This window comes from Excalfactoria chinensis, chromosome 5 (assembly GCF_039878825.1).
Source record: "Excalfactoria chinensis isolate bCotChi1 chromosome 5, bCotChi1.hap2, whole genome shotgun sequence".
Lineage (NCBI taxonomy): Eukaryota > Metazoa > Chordata > Aves > Galliformes > Phasianidae > Excalfactoria > Excalfactoria chinensis.
The window spans coordinates 549,096-566,598 of NC_092829.1; positions in this window are offsets into that span (position 1 = coordinate 549,096).

Below are 17,503 nucleotides of genomic sequence, written 5' to 3' on the forward strand. Positions count from 1 at the left end.
ACATGTCAGCTGTGCCTGAACTGCTATGGCCGTACTGCAGGTCCTCCTGTGACCTGTTATAAATCACACCAAGAGTCAAAGTTCCATATTTTGGATATTTCCTCACATCAAGGTTTGCCTCGTTCTTTTATCTGTTCCCCAGGAGCAGAGCCCATGAAGTATAACAAATTTCAGGGGTATTACATCACAGGCCTTCTGCACAGCACCAAGGTGTCCAAATTACTGAGAGGATGCTGAAACCAATTGATTCAGAGTACATCAGGAAACTCACTGCTGCTACAGCCAGGCTTCCTCTGTGAGCACTTGCTTTCGCATTGGTAGACATCCTGCTATCTAAAAATAGAGGTGCTTTATGTCATGCTTACCCAGGAAACACCTCCAGTGGCAGCAGATGAGCAGGGCAGCAGGAGGAGGAAGACATGGCAATCATCAGCAGGACAGGGCAGAGGCACCAGTGCCACATCTCTCCTGTGTTTAGCTCTCAGAAGCCATTCAGGCTGGGCTGTGTGTTCTTAGCATCAAACTGAGGTGTAAAGATACTTATCCCAAGACTAAACAGAGATTAATTACATAAATACAAGTTTAATAAATGATCTTGTCCCATAATAAGAAGCTTATGCCAGTTGATGTGAATGTGGGCCTACGTATGATGTATTTTTTCCCATAGACATCCTTGGTTATATTAAAGTCTTGGAGATCAAGATAAACTTGAATAGTTTTATTAATTAGGTCAAGTTATTCAACTTATATTTTGCTCTCAGTAAAGTGCTAAGGACGTACAATCAGTCCAGGTCCTTATCTGCATTCTGAAGCTTAGAAACAGATGAACAGTACACAATTCAGTTGGATTAGTTCGCTCAAGTAGTGAAGAGAGCTCAGTGCCCTACGCAGCAGATCTTTACGAACATACCCGGTGTCAAGTCCTTTGAAAAGCCTCCTTTTTTTCCTTCTGCCTTCTTCTTGTTTCTCTTCAATAGGTAGAAATTACTCAAAATCAATAACGAGAGTTGCAAGGTCAGGAAGAAGACCATCCCAGACCTGGGTCTTAATTTCAGGGCCAATTTGCCTCGCGTTCCAGTAATCCATTATTTGAGTTTTAGCAGATCTGACAGCTAATTAATTATAAAGGAAGATTGGAGAGTGGACAGCAGCAGTGGCACCAGAGAATTCATCTTTTCTGTCAGGTTACTAATGTGTATCCATTCCCTTGGCATGGAAAGGAATACTTGTAGTAAATCTTTGTCCATCTCCCATCTCCAGGAAGAAAATCAAACATGACATAAACAATAGCTTCTGTATTCTCTGGGAAATTCACTCTTAAGAGCAAAACATGGAAATAAATTAACACTTCAACATCACATATTTCTTCCCAGCTATGTGGGTCGTGTTACGTGGAAAAGAAGTATAGATAACTTACATGGAAAAGAGGTATAGATAACTTTCTAACACTATCCGTAAGTGGACAGTGAGTTTCTGGGCAGCTGTAAGTGCAGCACAGGGACAGGGCTATCCTGCTTCTAGAAGCTGCTTAGTCAGTAAGCCACAGAATTAGCAGCAATATAAATCTGTGTGGCTTACATCAATTATGAACAAGTGCTGTGCATTGGGACGGGGCTCTTTGCAACAACATGACAATCAATAAAGCTATCAAAGCAGCGTAGTAACGCGGTGGCTGATCGTATCACTTGCTCAAGCTCTCAGAAATGCTGTAGGTATTTTCAGGCTCTGGAAGGCTGAACGTGGAGTGGCTGCACCCAGAGGCACTGCCCTGCCTGCTGCAGCCTCAGCTTCTCATCTGTTCAGCTCTGCTCTTTGTGATGGCACACGGTAGTGGAGGCAACAGCCTCCTCCTGAGCGAGCAGCGAGCCCCTCACCTGCACAAACAGCACTGCAGCATTCCCAGCAGCCAGCTCTGACTGCTATTGGATCTGAAGGGTTTCTGGTACTTTTCAGGAAATTCTCTCACACTTTTCTAAAACTTTATTATGAATAAATGAGGATTTTGCAGAAGAATATATTGAAAACCAAGAGATAAAAAAAAAGCGCTGCAAAAGCTCCACCAAGTGAGAGTTAAAAATAAGGGAGCTGGGTACTCCCAGAGGTCTGTGTCCCCGTAGGCAAAGACGGATCTTCTGGACTCTCAGTCTGGCCATGAACTGGTGTGCCTTCCTAACAGGGGAACAGGAGCACATCTTCTGCTCTAGGTCCAGGACAAAGAGTTATCCTGCATTATCTTCCCTGAGGTTTTTATGTGACATCATTAATGCCCACAGAATATCTCGGTGTCTTTTCACCTCCACAATCTTGGCCTTAACTCCTTTCATCGTTGTCCCATATAAATTTTCTCTCCAATCTTTTAACGTGCTGCCTCAATATGAGACTGGGGCATTTTGGGACTACCTGCATCCCTAATTCAGGTGTGCTCACTGCTGGCAGGAGGAGCAGAGGCTGTGCTCCCCTTACAGCTGCTGGCTACAGATCACCCCCACCCCATGCAGCCCACAGAGCACCTCCTGCACACAGCAATGCCCACAGTGCTGTTCCAGCGCTGCTGCTCCACTGCAGCACTCATCCCTTTTGCCTTGTGCTCCTGCTGCTGCATCCCCACTCACAGTCATCAGTGAGAGGCTATGAAATTAACCATGGCAGCAATGGGGAAAGGAAGCACTGAACTCAGCAGCACAGGAAGAGCCTTCTGCTAGACGAGGCAAAGGGAACTGCTGATTGAGCAGGTGTCGAAGCAAACACTGCTGACTGTAGGCATAGGGCAGCCTAGGCAGGAGATAACTGTATGAGCTCCAAAACACTGAGTAGATGTTAGGCATTTCTCTTTCCCTCTGTTTTGCATTAACACGAGTGATGCTGCAGTGCACTGCCTCAGTCCAACAGGATCTTTTTAACAGATGTGACTGGAGAAGGTTCTAAAGAAAAAGGAAAATAAAAAGGAAAACATAGATCTGATGTGAAAGACTGTCTGGAAAGCCAGCAGTTCCCTTCTGCACCAAAGAGAAGGCTAAAGGCTGCCTTGAACACCATTTTCAGTTCTTAAAAAGCGGATCCTGACTTTGATAGCCAATTTTTCAGTCCTCTTAACGAAGGGCAAGAAGTATCCAGGTGGGAAATGAAGGTAAATGAATCCCTGATAAAAATCCTTTGGGCTTCCAGGATAAATGCCTTTGTTTGCTTGTTTATTGAAATAATGAGAAATAACGTACAGAGAACTGCAATATGTTATTTGTAAGCTGACCTGGTAAAAACAAATGAGATCTTATATGTTTCAAAGAACTGCTTAGCTTAAAGCAGGAATGTACAGAGAAGTTCTGCAGTCAGAACTAAATGGCAGGTAACTCCACATGCTCCCAAACAGGCCCCGCAGCTTTTTAGCACATGTGCCTGGTGGGATGTATTCCACCTGCTGAAATCCTCAGACCGTGGATGTGGCACCGCCAGACTTTTAACAGACCCAGGTCTGGGGGAAGCCAAGCCATGCTGGTCACCTCAGCCACCAAAAGACCTCATGTGTAAGGCTTAGAGAAGGCAGCAGGTCCTGAGCCACAGTCCTGACTGTTTTCCATAGAAGGGACATGTCCCCATGCTCCAGGTTGCCTCCTTCACACACAGGAACTCCCCCCCAACATCCACATCATTGCACAGAACCTCTTCCTATGCAGGTCATGGCTGCAGGTACCAGGTACCAGGCTGTGTGATGGCAAACGAGCTGCGTCCCATGAGAGGTGTTCTTTTCTGATGGAAATGTGAGCACTCTGGCTGGGCTATTGTAAAACCTCTCCCCCAGCCTCTCTGTATTCTTATAATAACCTGCAAATACCAGATCGGTTTCATTTAAATGTATCAGCAATGGTTTTTAAGGACTCTGATAACAACTTGGCAATACAAAACAAACCAGTATTTGATCTGCTTGACAATGTATTGGGAATCTTAAGTTGATCTTAATTCATCATCGCTATAAAGTACAGTATTTATTACCTCTACAGATCGCTCTATAGAAATATCAAGTTCAGTTTCTATGACAACAAGAATCATAAATGCCAAAATTCTTCCCGTTCACTTTCTTTTTTCAGCTTGAGGATGAGTCATTTTTTTTCCCAGTCTTTTGAATTAACCTTCTCCTTTCCCCTTGGAATTAATAACCCAGGCAGTGCCTGCCTTCCTTCCCATACATACATTGCCCACTTGTTTCAGTGCAGCTAAGCTGGGCCTGGAGAATTTGGAAAAAATAATCTCAGATATCAGCAGTGATGGAGTAAGTGGCCTCAGGGCCCTTCTGCTTCTCTCCCCAAGAGTGCCTGTGCTGAAGAGCTGTGCATCCATTCAACTACTGAAGGTCTGCTGATAGCACACAGGGCAAATGCGAGTCTGCACACTGTGCTCCCTATGACAGCTTCGGGGTGAAAAGGTCCTCAGGGAGAAGCCTTTCCCTTGCCCTTTGCCCTTTATGAGCAGTTTCCCTGTTGTATAGAAGGAAGTGACTTAGTTAAGTCACCCCAGAAGACCTCATTTCAACAAGCCGTGGTACCTCACCCCACCCCCCCTTGATTCAGAGCCCACAGCCCAGCTCTGCAGCTTGGGTAAACTGGGGTGTGCATCATTAAGGAAACTTCACACACCAGCATTTCCAGAACATTATATCCAAACTTCTGCTTCACAGAAGAAATCTGGAGTACAACTCAATGCAGTCAAATCTGCCTGCCGTATTATTGCTCTTTTTGGACATCTATTTCTTGCAGCCATTGAAGGGAGAACACAGTGAGGTACCCCAGTTCTGAGCTGGTGTGTTTATTCTTACGCTGTCATGCAAATAACACTTGGTCTGAATTGATCCAATGTTTTCTAAAGAAGTATCTTCTTATAAAGGACAAACCTTGTCTTCAAGAGTCCCTGGAATAACTGGGGCTGTATGCCCTGTCCATAGGCCATGCCCCAACAAGAACGGACAGAGAGCATCACCATCCACATCCAAGGCCAGAGCACCAGAAAGAAGCTTGCCTCAGGCAGAGCTGACTGATGCTGCAAACTCCCGGTGGGACCAGGTGTGTCCAGGCTGGCACAGCCACGTGCTGCCCTCTGTTCTAAGAAGCTGCACAGGCTGCGAGCCGCCCCGCTGCGCTGATCCCAACCTCCCTCTCCCCCACCTCCTGCTGCCATCCTTGGGAAGCTCTGCTGCTAGAGCCACAAAACCCATTTCCATCTTAATTATACAGAAAGGCTATGCAAAGTACTGCAGCCGCGTAGTTTATGAGACCATACAGGACATATATTACATAAGCAGTGGCAGAACGGGGTCTCTTATTGCTTCTGCAGGCTGTAAATTGCAGAAATCATTTTAGAATTCCTCTTGTTCATCATTTTTCCCTCTCTTCTCTACAGGCCCGTCTTACTGCAGTTCCCCTTTCTGTGCACCATAAAGGCATTCCAAGTAAAACACCAGTATTTTCCAGATTTTGAGTGGAATACAGTGAGATATGGGGGCTCATAAAGCTGATGCCCTTTACAACAGAGTTGCGCAACGCAAATAGACCTTGGCACAGTGCTAAATCCCTTCCTTATATCATGACCCATTATTCGGATACTGGCTATTGCAGCAGGTCTTCTGACAATCAGTCCTCATGGCCGAAGCAGGATGGTGCTTTGGTGCATAACGAAGCAGTATCATTTTACAGGGACCTTTATTCTTCCTTTCTTCTTTATACCTAACAGGTTGGCTAGTGTGGCATTGCTTCTGTAACTGTGCTTCCTAAGAGCACAGCCTGTCTGCAAGGAACTGTTCAGCCTGTGGGGCAGTTTGCAGGGATGCCATGGAGAGCCACGTGTGTGAGCAGGCAGCATTGAGGAGCACGAAGGAGATGAACCTGGCATTTGTTGGCTCTGGAGCCTCAAGGTGCGGTGTGAATTTTCATTCAGGAGCCACTCTCTGGGTGAGCTCAATACATGAGCTGTCAAAGTGTAGCATGTATTGATCTTTAGAGTGGTCCTGTGTGAAAGAAGTAAAACGAAGGGTGTAATTAAATCCCTCATGAAAACCATCTGAGACTTAAGTAGGGCCTCTTTCATAGGACACTCAAATGCACAAAGCAACCCAACAAAGCCCACACTGGCCTTTGCTGCAGAGGCACACAGCCCTGCATGGAGTGCACATAGCCCTCATCACCTCGAAGCACCTCTGAGACTGCAGATGGTGGTGCACAGGTACTGAATTGTTCCTGGTCCTTATTTTCCTCTCTGAAACTTTCTTGCCATGCCGATGTGTCTGTAATATTTTCAGCTGACTCTTCCTTGCCCCTGGAAACATTTCTTCCCCTCCTAATTTGCCACTGCACTGGGGTCTCCAGGGCCACGGGGCTGTGATTACAGAGACAGGGAACAGCTGCACTGTTCTGTTTGTTAAGTGAGGGTAAGAAAACTTGTTGGTTTTGTTGTTTTTTTCCCAGTGGCTGTGTTGTTAGATATGGAAACACAGAACAAAATGTTGACAATGTTTATATTGCAATTTACATCTTTATCCTTTCTTTGTACTGTTCTGGTCCGCTGGCAGCAGTTAATTTGGAGCCTAACGAGTTGATTCTTCTTATTATTTCTTATTCCCTTACTGCACTGAATATCCCAAGTAGAGGTGTTTCGGAATCACTGCATGGAGCTATGGCAAGCCTTCGAGTCCAAATTGGTATCACCTCAAAATCAAACGTGAGATCACCTTTGACGGCAGAGCAGTCCCTTTGCATTCCCATAATGCGCTCTGTGTTTCTGAGAGCAAACCTGGGCTGAGGGCTGGAGGTTTTCCAGGCAGCCTCAGGGAGATGTGAGGGAGCCTGGTCAGGGAGGAACAAAATGTGGTTTTTGGAGTGGAGTGCTTTGTTGAGGAGAGCACTGACAGGATGTGAGCAGGATCTCAGTGGTCCTGGGATTGAGGCTGCAGAAGGTTCTACCCAGGAAAGTCCACTTATAGGAATGAGATTTTGTGTTTCTGTAGGTTTAAGAATTGAGACCGATTGAGACTCAAACCTTAACTGACATTTTTCCCCCACGAGCTCCATTTTGGATCAGCTCCAGCTTACATTCCTGCTTTCAGTCAATCTTCAGCCTTATTCCAAAGCCTGGTCTGCATTGCCTTCCCCCAGAAATCCCCATCTAAAGCTGACTGTAGTGCTTATCTTCATGCTCACAAAACTTCCTTTTCTTAACACCTCTGGTAGGGATGTGAGATTTCACCACCCGGTAAGACTTTTATCTCTCTGCATTTCTTTTTCATCTCTGAAAAGACTGGAATTCATTTCTATTGTTCTGCAACTCCACTTCTCAACACTGTTTACCAGGCATTATTGGATCTTTCCTTCCCAGTTTTAATAGTTGGTTGCTAATTGCAGTATCAGGGATGCACGTAATCTAAATTCACATAGAGCATTATTTAGAACAACACTTTCTCACTTCTCTTCCTGATAACAGAAGGGGTGAGGGCATGGCAGGGCAATGATGTGCTTGCTGTTATTATTCCACTTCCCCATCCCTCAGTCTCAGATATTCCAACCCAGGCAGCAATGAGCTCCTGAAGGGCGATTTTATTGTTAGCTAGAGGGTGAAAAAAGTCTTGCATTTCTGGGTCTCAGTGAGCACTTAGCATATTGGGTTACAAAATATTTAAAAATAAGCCTTAGGTGCTGTAAAACTGAAGGAAGGAATTCCCTGCAGCACATACACACCTCCCAGTGCAGAAAGGTAATGCATATATTACAAGGGGAATGGTTTGAAACTGAGACAGGGGAGGTTCAGGTTGGATTTTAGGAGGAAGTTTTTCCCCCAGAGGGTGTTGACGCAGTGGAACAGGTTGCCCAAGGAGGCTGTGGATGCCCCATCCCTGCAGGCATTCAAGGCCAGACTGGATGTGGCTCTGGGCAGCCTGGGCTGCTGGTTGGTGACCCTGCACACAGCAGGGGGTTGGAGCTGGATGAGCACAATGTCCTTTTATTCCTAGGTCTCTTTCTGGATCCAGAAGTGCAGCTGAAAACAGATCCTTGTAGTAAAATCAAAGCCAGACAATAGCTGGCTAAGCCCAAGGCCCTCGCTCTCATACAGTTGGAGTCACCTGTTCTTTGGGATGACACAGATTGAGCATTCCGTAGGAAGGACTCTCCACCACCTGCACACGGCCACCTCCTGGCTAGTGGTGCTCTTGTACTATCAGCACGTGTGCACAAAGGGCTTGTGAGAGAACATGATGACTTTATTTAGTACGGCAGAGAGTAGATCTTTATTCTTTCATTTACCATATTTCAGCTTTTCCAAAAGAGGTCACTGCTTTGTACATAGAGATAATTTTATCTCACAGTTTCTTACAATTTGTAGAATGCAAAAAGGTGAAGATAATGAAAAAGTATAAAAATGGGAAAAGAATGGATTCATGCCTATAAGTTTTATCTGTGATCAACAGATGTCAATGGAGATTGATGTGAATGTAAAATAAGGCGCAAACCTGGGAAATGTGTCCAATCAATAACATCCTTAATTACTGAAGATAAATTATCTGATGCATACAATCAAAGAATGGCTTGATTTGGAAGAGACCTTTAAGATCATCTAGTTCCAGCCCCCATGCTGTATGCAGGGATACCTCACTCTAGGCAGGGTTGCTCACCGCCCCATCCATGCTGTGTTCTAAGCAGTGTTTTGCTCCAGCAGCAGAGGTTGGCAGTGGAGCTACCAGCCAACATTTTAGGCTTTAGTTGTGCTTCATGAAGGATGAAGAGGACCTTCCCATGCAATGGCCATTGTTAAGGTCTCCACTGCTACTCTGAGTATTAGGCTTCCTTCAAGGCATGAGGGAGCTACAGAGAGCCTGCAAGCAGCAGTAAGTATCACCAGGGCTCTTGAAGTTACGATTGATGAGGAAAGATGGAATGAATTATGATTATACAACCTAAAGATTGCAAGGAAAAGTAATAACGTTCTGCAAATAAGTAAAGCCTGATAGAAAGAGAAAGGGAATTTGAGATGCTAGATGTCAACATAGAGAAGAATGATGTATTTAATAACGAAAGTTCCATATTAGACATTGTAAAAGCTTTCTGGTGACCTGGTCAGGGGTTGTGAGGGCAGGTCTCCACCTGCCAGGCCATTGGGGTACTTTGCTGGGGTCTCCAATGTAGGGGATGAAAGGCCCAAGGTAGCACAAGGAGCAAAATAGTTCTTGTTTATGAATGTGATGATGTTACCAACAGAGCACGTTGTCCCAGGGTGGGGATTATGGTACCATGAAGTTTATGACCACAAACATAAACGAAATATATGTCTTTCCTCAAGAATTTTTACAATCCAAGTGAAAACAGTGATGAGGGAACTAGATTGAATTTAATGGCATAATCATTTCTATCAGATTTTGTACGTGTTATATCTCTCGATCCTTAAAACATGTTTACATCCTTAAATCATGACTCCCAGAAGCGTAATGCACAGGTTGCCACGTGGCTGCCAGGTGCATCAGTCTGAGCTTTAGGGTCAGTCTCCGAAGGGCTCCAAGCTGCACTTATAAACTCTATGCAAGAGCGGAGTCTGGCCAAATGAGAATAAAGAAGCATTAATGTGTGAAAAGGAATGTAATGTCAGGCTAAAATGTAGGTTGCGGATGCCCCATCCCTGCAGGCATTCAAGGCCAGGCTGGATGTGGCTCTGGGCAGCCTGGGCTGCTGGTTGGTGACCCTGCGCACAGCAGGGGGTTGGGACTGGATGAGCACTGTGGGCCTTTGCAGCCCAGGCCATTCTAGGGTTCTGTGATTCTATGATTAAAACATGTTTTAAATGAAAAAAAATAAAGTGCTCATATAAATACTGCCATCAAAACAAAATCAGAAATCGAATTTATGGAGTTTTACTATGCTTACAGATTTCACTGCAAAGTTTTACACATACCTGTAATAATTACTTCCAGCCAGATTGTCCTGATAGGATGTGATGGGATGGAGTAGAAAAAAATATGGAATGGAATGGGATGGGATGGGATGGAATGGAATGGAATGGAATGGAATGGAGTGGAATGGAATGGAATGGGATGGAGCAGAGCAGCTGGAAGGGACTCAAAATGATCACCCAGTCCAACTGCCTGACCACTTAAGTGCTGACCAAAACTCAAAGCACATTATTGAGGACATTGCTTCCTGAACACTGAAAGCCATGAGACACCAGCCATCTCTCTGGGAATCCTGCTCCATCCCTCTGCATTAATGTGCATCAGCATTAAAATTTTAGGTTCTTCACAGGGCAAAACTCCATAGAAACAAACTCAGAGGATACTGCAGGGACTTACCAGCACTGGCTGCCTCTTGGCTACACAGCACTGAGCTCTCAGGGAAGGTGAGGAGCCCGATCCCTGCCTGGGCCTCCTCCAATGATGCTGACTCTTCCTGCCGTCCCTCCAGCAGCACCCAGACTGTGTCACACCATAGGAACCATGGTCTGTCACATGCTGTTCTGCCATGGGAGGGGCTGCCAGGCACACACACATAAAGGTTTGGGGTTATTTTTTCATGACCACACAGGAATAGAAATTGCAAATACGCTGACTATTGGAAAGTCGAACAGCACCTTTTTAAGGTTGCTTACACAAAGGTGTGTTAAGTGGGCTATTCGGATACTGTGTCTGTAATGATCTGCAGCGGCCAGCCCTGGCTGCATCCTGGAGATTCTCTCTGTAAAACAGCTGATGGAAAATAAGAGAGATGCCGGGGGATTCGTCAGGGAACGGTTTCTTACACATAAGCATTTCTGAACCATTGCACTCTCGCTTTTTGCAGCAGTGGGTGGAGCAGAAGGATGCATGCGTGTTCAAAACCACCCGACAGTAAAGGTGTTTTTTACTTTCCCTTATTGCTGCAAGTATTCGGGGTCCACAAGATGCCTAAAAAAAGCTATCATGAAATGCCTGGGAAAAAAATGAGCCCAGTCTAGGTTTAGTGCTGAGTAGTGTAGCTGGGAAGTGCTGCCAGACAACATGGAGCCCACAGGTGCAGCAGAGAGCAAAGCTGCAGGCAGCAGCAGATGTCCGCTGGACTGTGTAGAATGAGTGGTCCTTTACAGAGCCTCTCACTGTTCTTAAACATATCTCAGGTTAAGAGGCAGAGCCGTAGGTCTATGGTGCTAACTGTACTGATCTTCCTCATTTTTCACCTGAAGGAAATGCTCTTCAGTCCACGAAAATGGGGCATCAGGGACTGAGGGAGCTGCTCGGGGTGGTGACCCGTATCCAGGCAATACATGGCCAAAGTACCTAGAGGTGATGGGGCGATTGGTCCCATGGCAGCGAGGGGACATGAAGAGGAGCTGCTCATCAGAGCTGGCAGCAAAGTGCAGTTTTGGCTGAGTACTGAAGTGCAGAGATACTGAAACCTGAGCAGCTGCCACAGGAGCACCACCCCCACACTGCACCTCAGCAGGGCACCAACACTCGGGTCAGACATGAGACAGAGCTGCTGAAACTGAAGCACTGGGTTGGAATTTCAATGCGGTGGCATTTGCTGCCACACACGAACAGGAGATTCTTCAGGAAATTTGGCTCCATTGAATGCTAACTGAGGAATTTTAGTGAACAGAAACCCAGGGGAAAGTGTGGCAGAGGCAGCAGCACCACAAGCAGAGGGCAGGAACTCCTGGAGCCCAGCAGTGAGCTGAGCCACATAAGAGCCTTGACTGACGGTGAAATAGGAAGTGTAAAATGAAGAGCACGTTACCCACAACAGTGAAACGGAATGCTGCTTTTGACAAGGCACGGGGCCTTGCTCTTCATTTTTATAAAGACTTATTCTGGCAAAGAAGATTCTGATAGGATGACACAATGCTTTAAAATTATACATTGCCTTGTATGACCTGCATGCACACGTGCTGCGTACATATGGCATGGCATATATTTAACATGATGCTTTATCTTGGTGCTTTTCAGCATCAGAGTTGTGAGCGTTGCTGTGCACGATGTGCTAATTGCTGCAGCTGTGCCTTTGGCTGTTGTGTGACAGGACAAGATTGCCCAGAGCCAGATGGGACTTCATGGCCTCCATCTCCACCCTTGGATGAGCCATGGGGGACACTGAGACATGCAGCGATGAGTTTTAGTGATACCAGCTTGAAAGACCAAGTCTAGTGACTGCTGCTGCTGAGAAGGAAGAGCTGAGCATGGCAGCAGCAGCAATCAGTCACCAGACCTCAGTAGTGAAGATGCAACTCAGAATCCCTCCCCTGCTTCTCGCATCCTTGAGAAAACACAATGTCAAACCTTCTCTCATGAGGTGCTGACCCTCAGGCACGGAGTCGCCTGGAATCCAATGGGGAAGGGTTGGCCTGGGGCTGGGGAATGGAGCCCACAGGCAGGGCTGCCCCTGACCATTCAGCCCTCTCCTCCTGCCCAGCCCCTGGCTTGCTGCCCTGCCCGGGGCTCAGAGCTGCCAGCATCTCCTGCCTCCATCTGGAATCGGGGCTGGACGTGCAGCCCTGAACTGACTAATAGCTCTGGAAGGAGATTTATGAGCCCTGCCTGAAGTCTTTCAACCTGTCCGTTATGACAGAAACCTAAATGAAAAAAAGTACTTTAATACGGTGCTTCTTACAGCCCCGTTATGCAAAAATGCTGCATTTACAGATCTGTGGCTGTTTGGAGTGGGGGATGGAGGAGCAGAGGAGGATGGCACTGGGACTCTGTGTGGGGTAAGATGTGGTTCAGTGGTCATCACCTCTCCTGAGCAGGATATCTACTCAGGTGCATCCTGAGTCCCTTATGTGCACCTTGAGCTCCTTCTATGCACCCTGAACCCATTCTGTGCACCCCAAGCCCCTTCTGCCGCCTCCCACATCCCGACTGCCCCTCCTGCTTGCTCTGCACACAGAGAGCCCTGGGACGTGGGGCAGTGATGTGTAAGTGACAGCTGCTCCCTGGGATCACCGCTTCCCACAGTGCAGGAGCAAAGAAACCTCGTTATTTCTGCTGGGAAGATGGGCAGGGTGCGATGGAAGGAGTGCCCAGAGCTTTGTTCGATGCAGAGTGACACCAGCAGGCACGTATCATATCATATCGTATCAATCCAGCACAGCAAGGAGAGGTTCTGCTCCTGGTTTTCTTCCCGGCGCCCAGATGCCCATTAATGCTCACTCGGTGTGTGCTCCTGGAGCCACCATGCTGGGCAGGACTCCAAATGAACACCCTCAATTTGTATTAAATCTTCTCTGCTCTTAGTGCTGCTTTTTGGGTGTGTTTTTCTTTTTCTTTTCTTTTTTTTTTTCAACTTTGCCCATAAAGGTCTGTGAACAAACAACTCAGGCCAACAGAAAAAGCAGCAGCTTTTGTTCTTGCATTCCTTCAGAAGAGGGAGAGGCTCAGCCGGGCTGCAGTGAGGAGCAGCAGCACTTCAGTGTGGGAGCCAAGGGAGCCCAGGGAGTCCAGGGATCCCAGGAGAGCAGAAGCGCTCCTTGCTCAGGCTCTGAGATAAATGCACGTCAGTCCTTGTGCCTATGTGCCTGTCCTTATGGAGGGGGCATTTGGCGCATCACAGCCTTCAGTCTTTTGTCCATGAGTGGTTTTTCCTCTCCTGTGAGTCTTTCTCAAAAAGAAAACTTCTCCTCCTGTGTTTTGCAGTGCAGTCTCAGGGGAGTGGTGTTGCTCCAGGGATGATATTTTTACATGCTCCAACCCCAACAATATGGTGTCTGTTTTCACCTTATTTGCATATTATGAAGGTGCTATTGAGTGGGGAATTTAGTGCTCCGACTCCATCCTCGGTGCTTTTCCATCTTCTCTGCATATGCAATAATTTGTACTCTAAGAGATGTGCTGTGACCTCTTTTTTTCAGTGAGAGAAATGTTTTCATTAAAAATAAAACAGCAGATACATCAAGACATTTCCTCTCATAAAGCCTCGTGTTCTGAATGCAAAGTAGGAGTAGCTGTCCCTACAATGCTTCCTTATCATGCTCTGCAGCTAGGAAATAAAGAGCAAGTGAGAGAGAGAGAGATTGGAGTAGTGCGCAGCGCAGATAAGAGAAACTTTTTAGGCAGCTCTGCAATTTCCATAAACAGGTAATTAATAGCAGTAATAGCCATACAAGCGGGAATGACAACAAGAACAAAACCTTTCAGGCACATTCCTCCTTCCAGCGTAGAGCAGAGCCCAGGACCTGCTGCTGCCCATGGCCACAGCCCAGAGCAGTGCCTGGAGTGCTGCCCCACATCGGGCATGGCAGCGTGATGAGGTGTGCTGTTAAATAAGGCTCTCCTGTCCAAGTGGGCAAAGGGCAGAAAATGCATTACGAAGTGCTCATGTGAAGCAGCTTGCAGGGCATGTTTGCAAGGCAGAGGGACCAGGACTTGGCTCTGTAGTGACTGGTGCTCACTTTAAACACATGACTAATTCCACTGAGGTCCGATGGAAATATTTATGGGATTTTTTTTTTCTTTTTTTAATTTAATTTAATTTAATTTGAATAATATATGCTGAATCTGAGCCTGAATGTAATTTAGGCATAGAAGCTCCACCTTTGCTCACACCATGCGGTGAGCGCTCTGCAGCCAAAGGCACAGCGCCGCCCGTGCACCACAGCTACACGTAAATGTGAATTTCAATCATCTCCTTTTCCATAAAGCAGCTTAATAGTCTGAGGTGGTTAAACCGTCCGCCGGAAAATATTCCCCACGTGAGCACAAAGTGGGAGCAAGAACAAATTGACGGAGACGTTTGGAAGAGCGCATGGAGAATGCCGAGCAGCCCGTGTGATCAGCTGCTGTCCTGCTGGTGCACCCACCCAAGCGGAAGGCGGGAGGCATAACAATGAGACTTCCCCTCCATCTCCAGGGGCTGACATTAGTATGCCGGCACCAAACTCGAGGCTTCTGTAACTAATATGCCTTGTTGGTTACAAATTGCGTTTGAAGTATTCTGAAGCGTTCGAGTTGGCTGAGTTATCAAAAAGCAGAATTGTTAATATTTTTACAAACAGAAGCTGTCAGGTTTATTCGGGATGATTCACAAATTCCTTATCTGACGGAATTCAGATCGCTGCCAAATAATGGGCATAATAGCTCACAACTCCCAGAATTTTCCATTAGTTTAGGGTAAATAATAATTCAGCTGAAAAGTCATACTGCTAATTACTCCGATCTAAAGAGCATTTCAATTACCTAAGTGAAGAACAGAAATAGTGCACTCAATTTAGGCGGTCAGTCACAGTTCAGAAATAATGAATAGTAAATGATTAATAGACTGCACAGAAACAGTCATAATCTGGAAATTATTCCTTTGAATAACCCAATGGATACTTGTAATCAATTAAACAAGCTGGCTGCAAACTTTCCATTGGAATAAGGTTTCAGTGGCAAGTGCAGTTGTTCGGTAATGTTTTACCAACGTTGCTTTCAGACCCCAAGGAAGGTCACCCACATGGCTTATTGTAGGCTCCTTTACCCCAAATCCGTGTGTTTGTGCTCTTGGTGGAGGGCTAGGTTTGGTGGTTGCTTTTGTTTTAGAGTGCAGGACTGTTAATCAATGGAAGACTACATACCATGCGTTGGTATTTAGCTGAAGCTTTGGAGCAGGGTGGGTGCCAGCCCAGAGGAGCTGCGGTGTGTGTGTGGGGAGACGTGACAAAGACACCCAAAGGCAACCACAGGACTGAAGGAAGGTTGATGTGAGAACACCCCCAGCAAGGGCCCTCGAGGAGGAAGGAGGCAGAGCTGGAAGCGCAGGATTTGTGGAATAGAAGTATAGAATCATTAAGGTTGGAAAAGGCCACTAAGATCAAGTCCAACCATCAGCTCACCTCATCACAACAACCAACCACATCCCTCAAGTGCCACATCACCATGTTCTGGAACACCCCCAGGGATGGTAACCCCTCCAGCCCTGAACAGCTGTGCCAATGCATTACCACTCTTCAGAATGCTTTTTTCCTAGTACCCAACCTGAACCGCCCTTGGTGCCACATAAGGCCATCGCCTCTTGTCCCAAATTATAGAGTCATAGAATTATTAAGGTTGAAAATGACTTCTGAGATCATCAAGTCCAACCACCAACTGATTTCCACATAACGGAAAGGGCTATTTAAGGTGATTAAAAGCTCTAAGTCAGAAAAGCACAAGACAACATTGCTCCTTGCTGGTTCAGCCATGAAATAGAACCCATCAGATCTCAGCCTACAGTTCCCAAACATTGAATATCACTGTGTTAAAATGGCACTGTGGAAGATCTGTGGGCCAGAACTGGTAGAAATATGGCAAAGAGCAACACGCCTGGTTCAAAGTTCTCACCCACTCAGTTCTGTGCTTTGACTGGGTCTGGCAGGGAACAATACTGTCTCTTAGTGGCAGACTCTGCTTTTCCTGACTGTTTTGTGGCCACTTGCCTCTGGAACGCTGATATTCCACTGCTGTGCTGCAAGAAAGTGTTTTGCTTGCAAACAGAGCAGAAACCTGAGTTGTCTGGGTCATAGTTTGCCATGTAGAATGCTGAAGCAGCTGTGGAAGCAGCCATGTGGCACAGGGTTGTCAGCCCAGGTGCTGGAGGCAGAGGGACAAGATGTGTCCTGAGCCATGCAGTCAGCACACTGATTGATGGCACCAGACCCAAAATGGGCTACAGAAGCTGCTGGAAGCCAGACATGGACTAGTGCAGAGCTGCCAACTCCTGGCTCCATCCTGCCCTCCCAGAGGGCATTGGGGGGACCTCCTTCATCCTCAGAACTTGGTGAAAACCACAGCCCAGGTCCTTGGGGCTGTGCAAAGAACAGCATTAAGCCCAGCCAGCCTGCTCTAACTTCACACAACTTGGAGAAGTTTAGCACCATTTTTACCCCAAGGTAAAATTTTTCCAACAGTTACATACCACTGAAACTAAAACAAACATGGGTGTTCTTTGCCGTATTCACCAGTGGACAATATATGGGTACTTGTGCAACCTCAATTGCACTGGGTATGCAGGAGCAGCCCTGAGCAGGGCTTGGCAAACGGTGCCAACAGCTCCAATATGAAGAGCTGTGGTCCAGATGGAACTCAAAGCATCCTGACAAGGAAATGCAAACACAGTCTATCTACTGTGTCATTTTGTGATCACAAATGTAGTTATTTTATGTTTATATGTTTATATAGTCTGTTTTCTAACTGCCCAAAGTGACAGCATTTCAAAATGCCAAATGTGTTAAGAGAAAGAGCTTCAAGGAGCTGAGAGGAGACTATTCACATAAGCCACCAAAGAGCTTTCCCTGCAAGCACCGTGAAATCCTCCGAAGTAATCAGTTTGTCATAATTAATACATTTGAAGCTGCAAACCTTTCAGAGAGTGAGTCACTGTTTAACTTCAGCTCCCATTCACCTGTTACAATGCCAGACTCCTGAACTCCAAAATTACAAACACTGTCTGAAGAATTACCCCACGTTCATGGAATCCCAGTCATTTTGGTTGGAAAAGCTCCCCGAGATTCCCCAGCATCACCCCACCGTGCCCACTGCCCACATCCCTCACTGCCA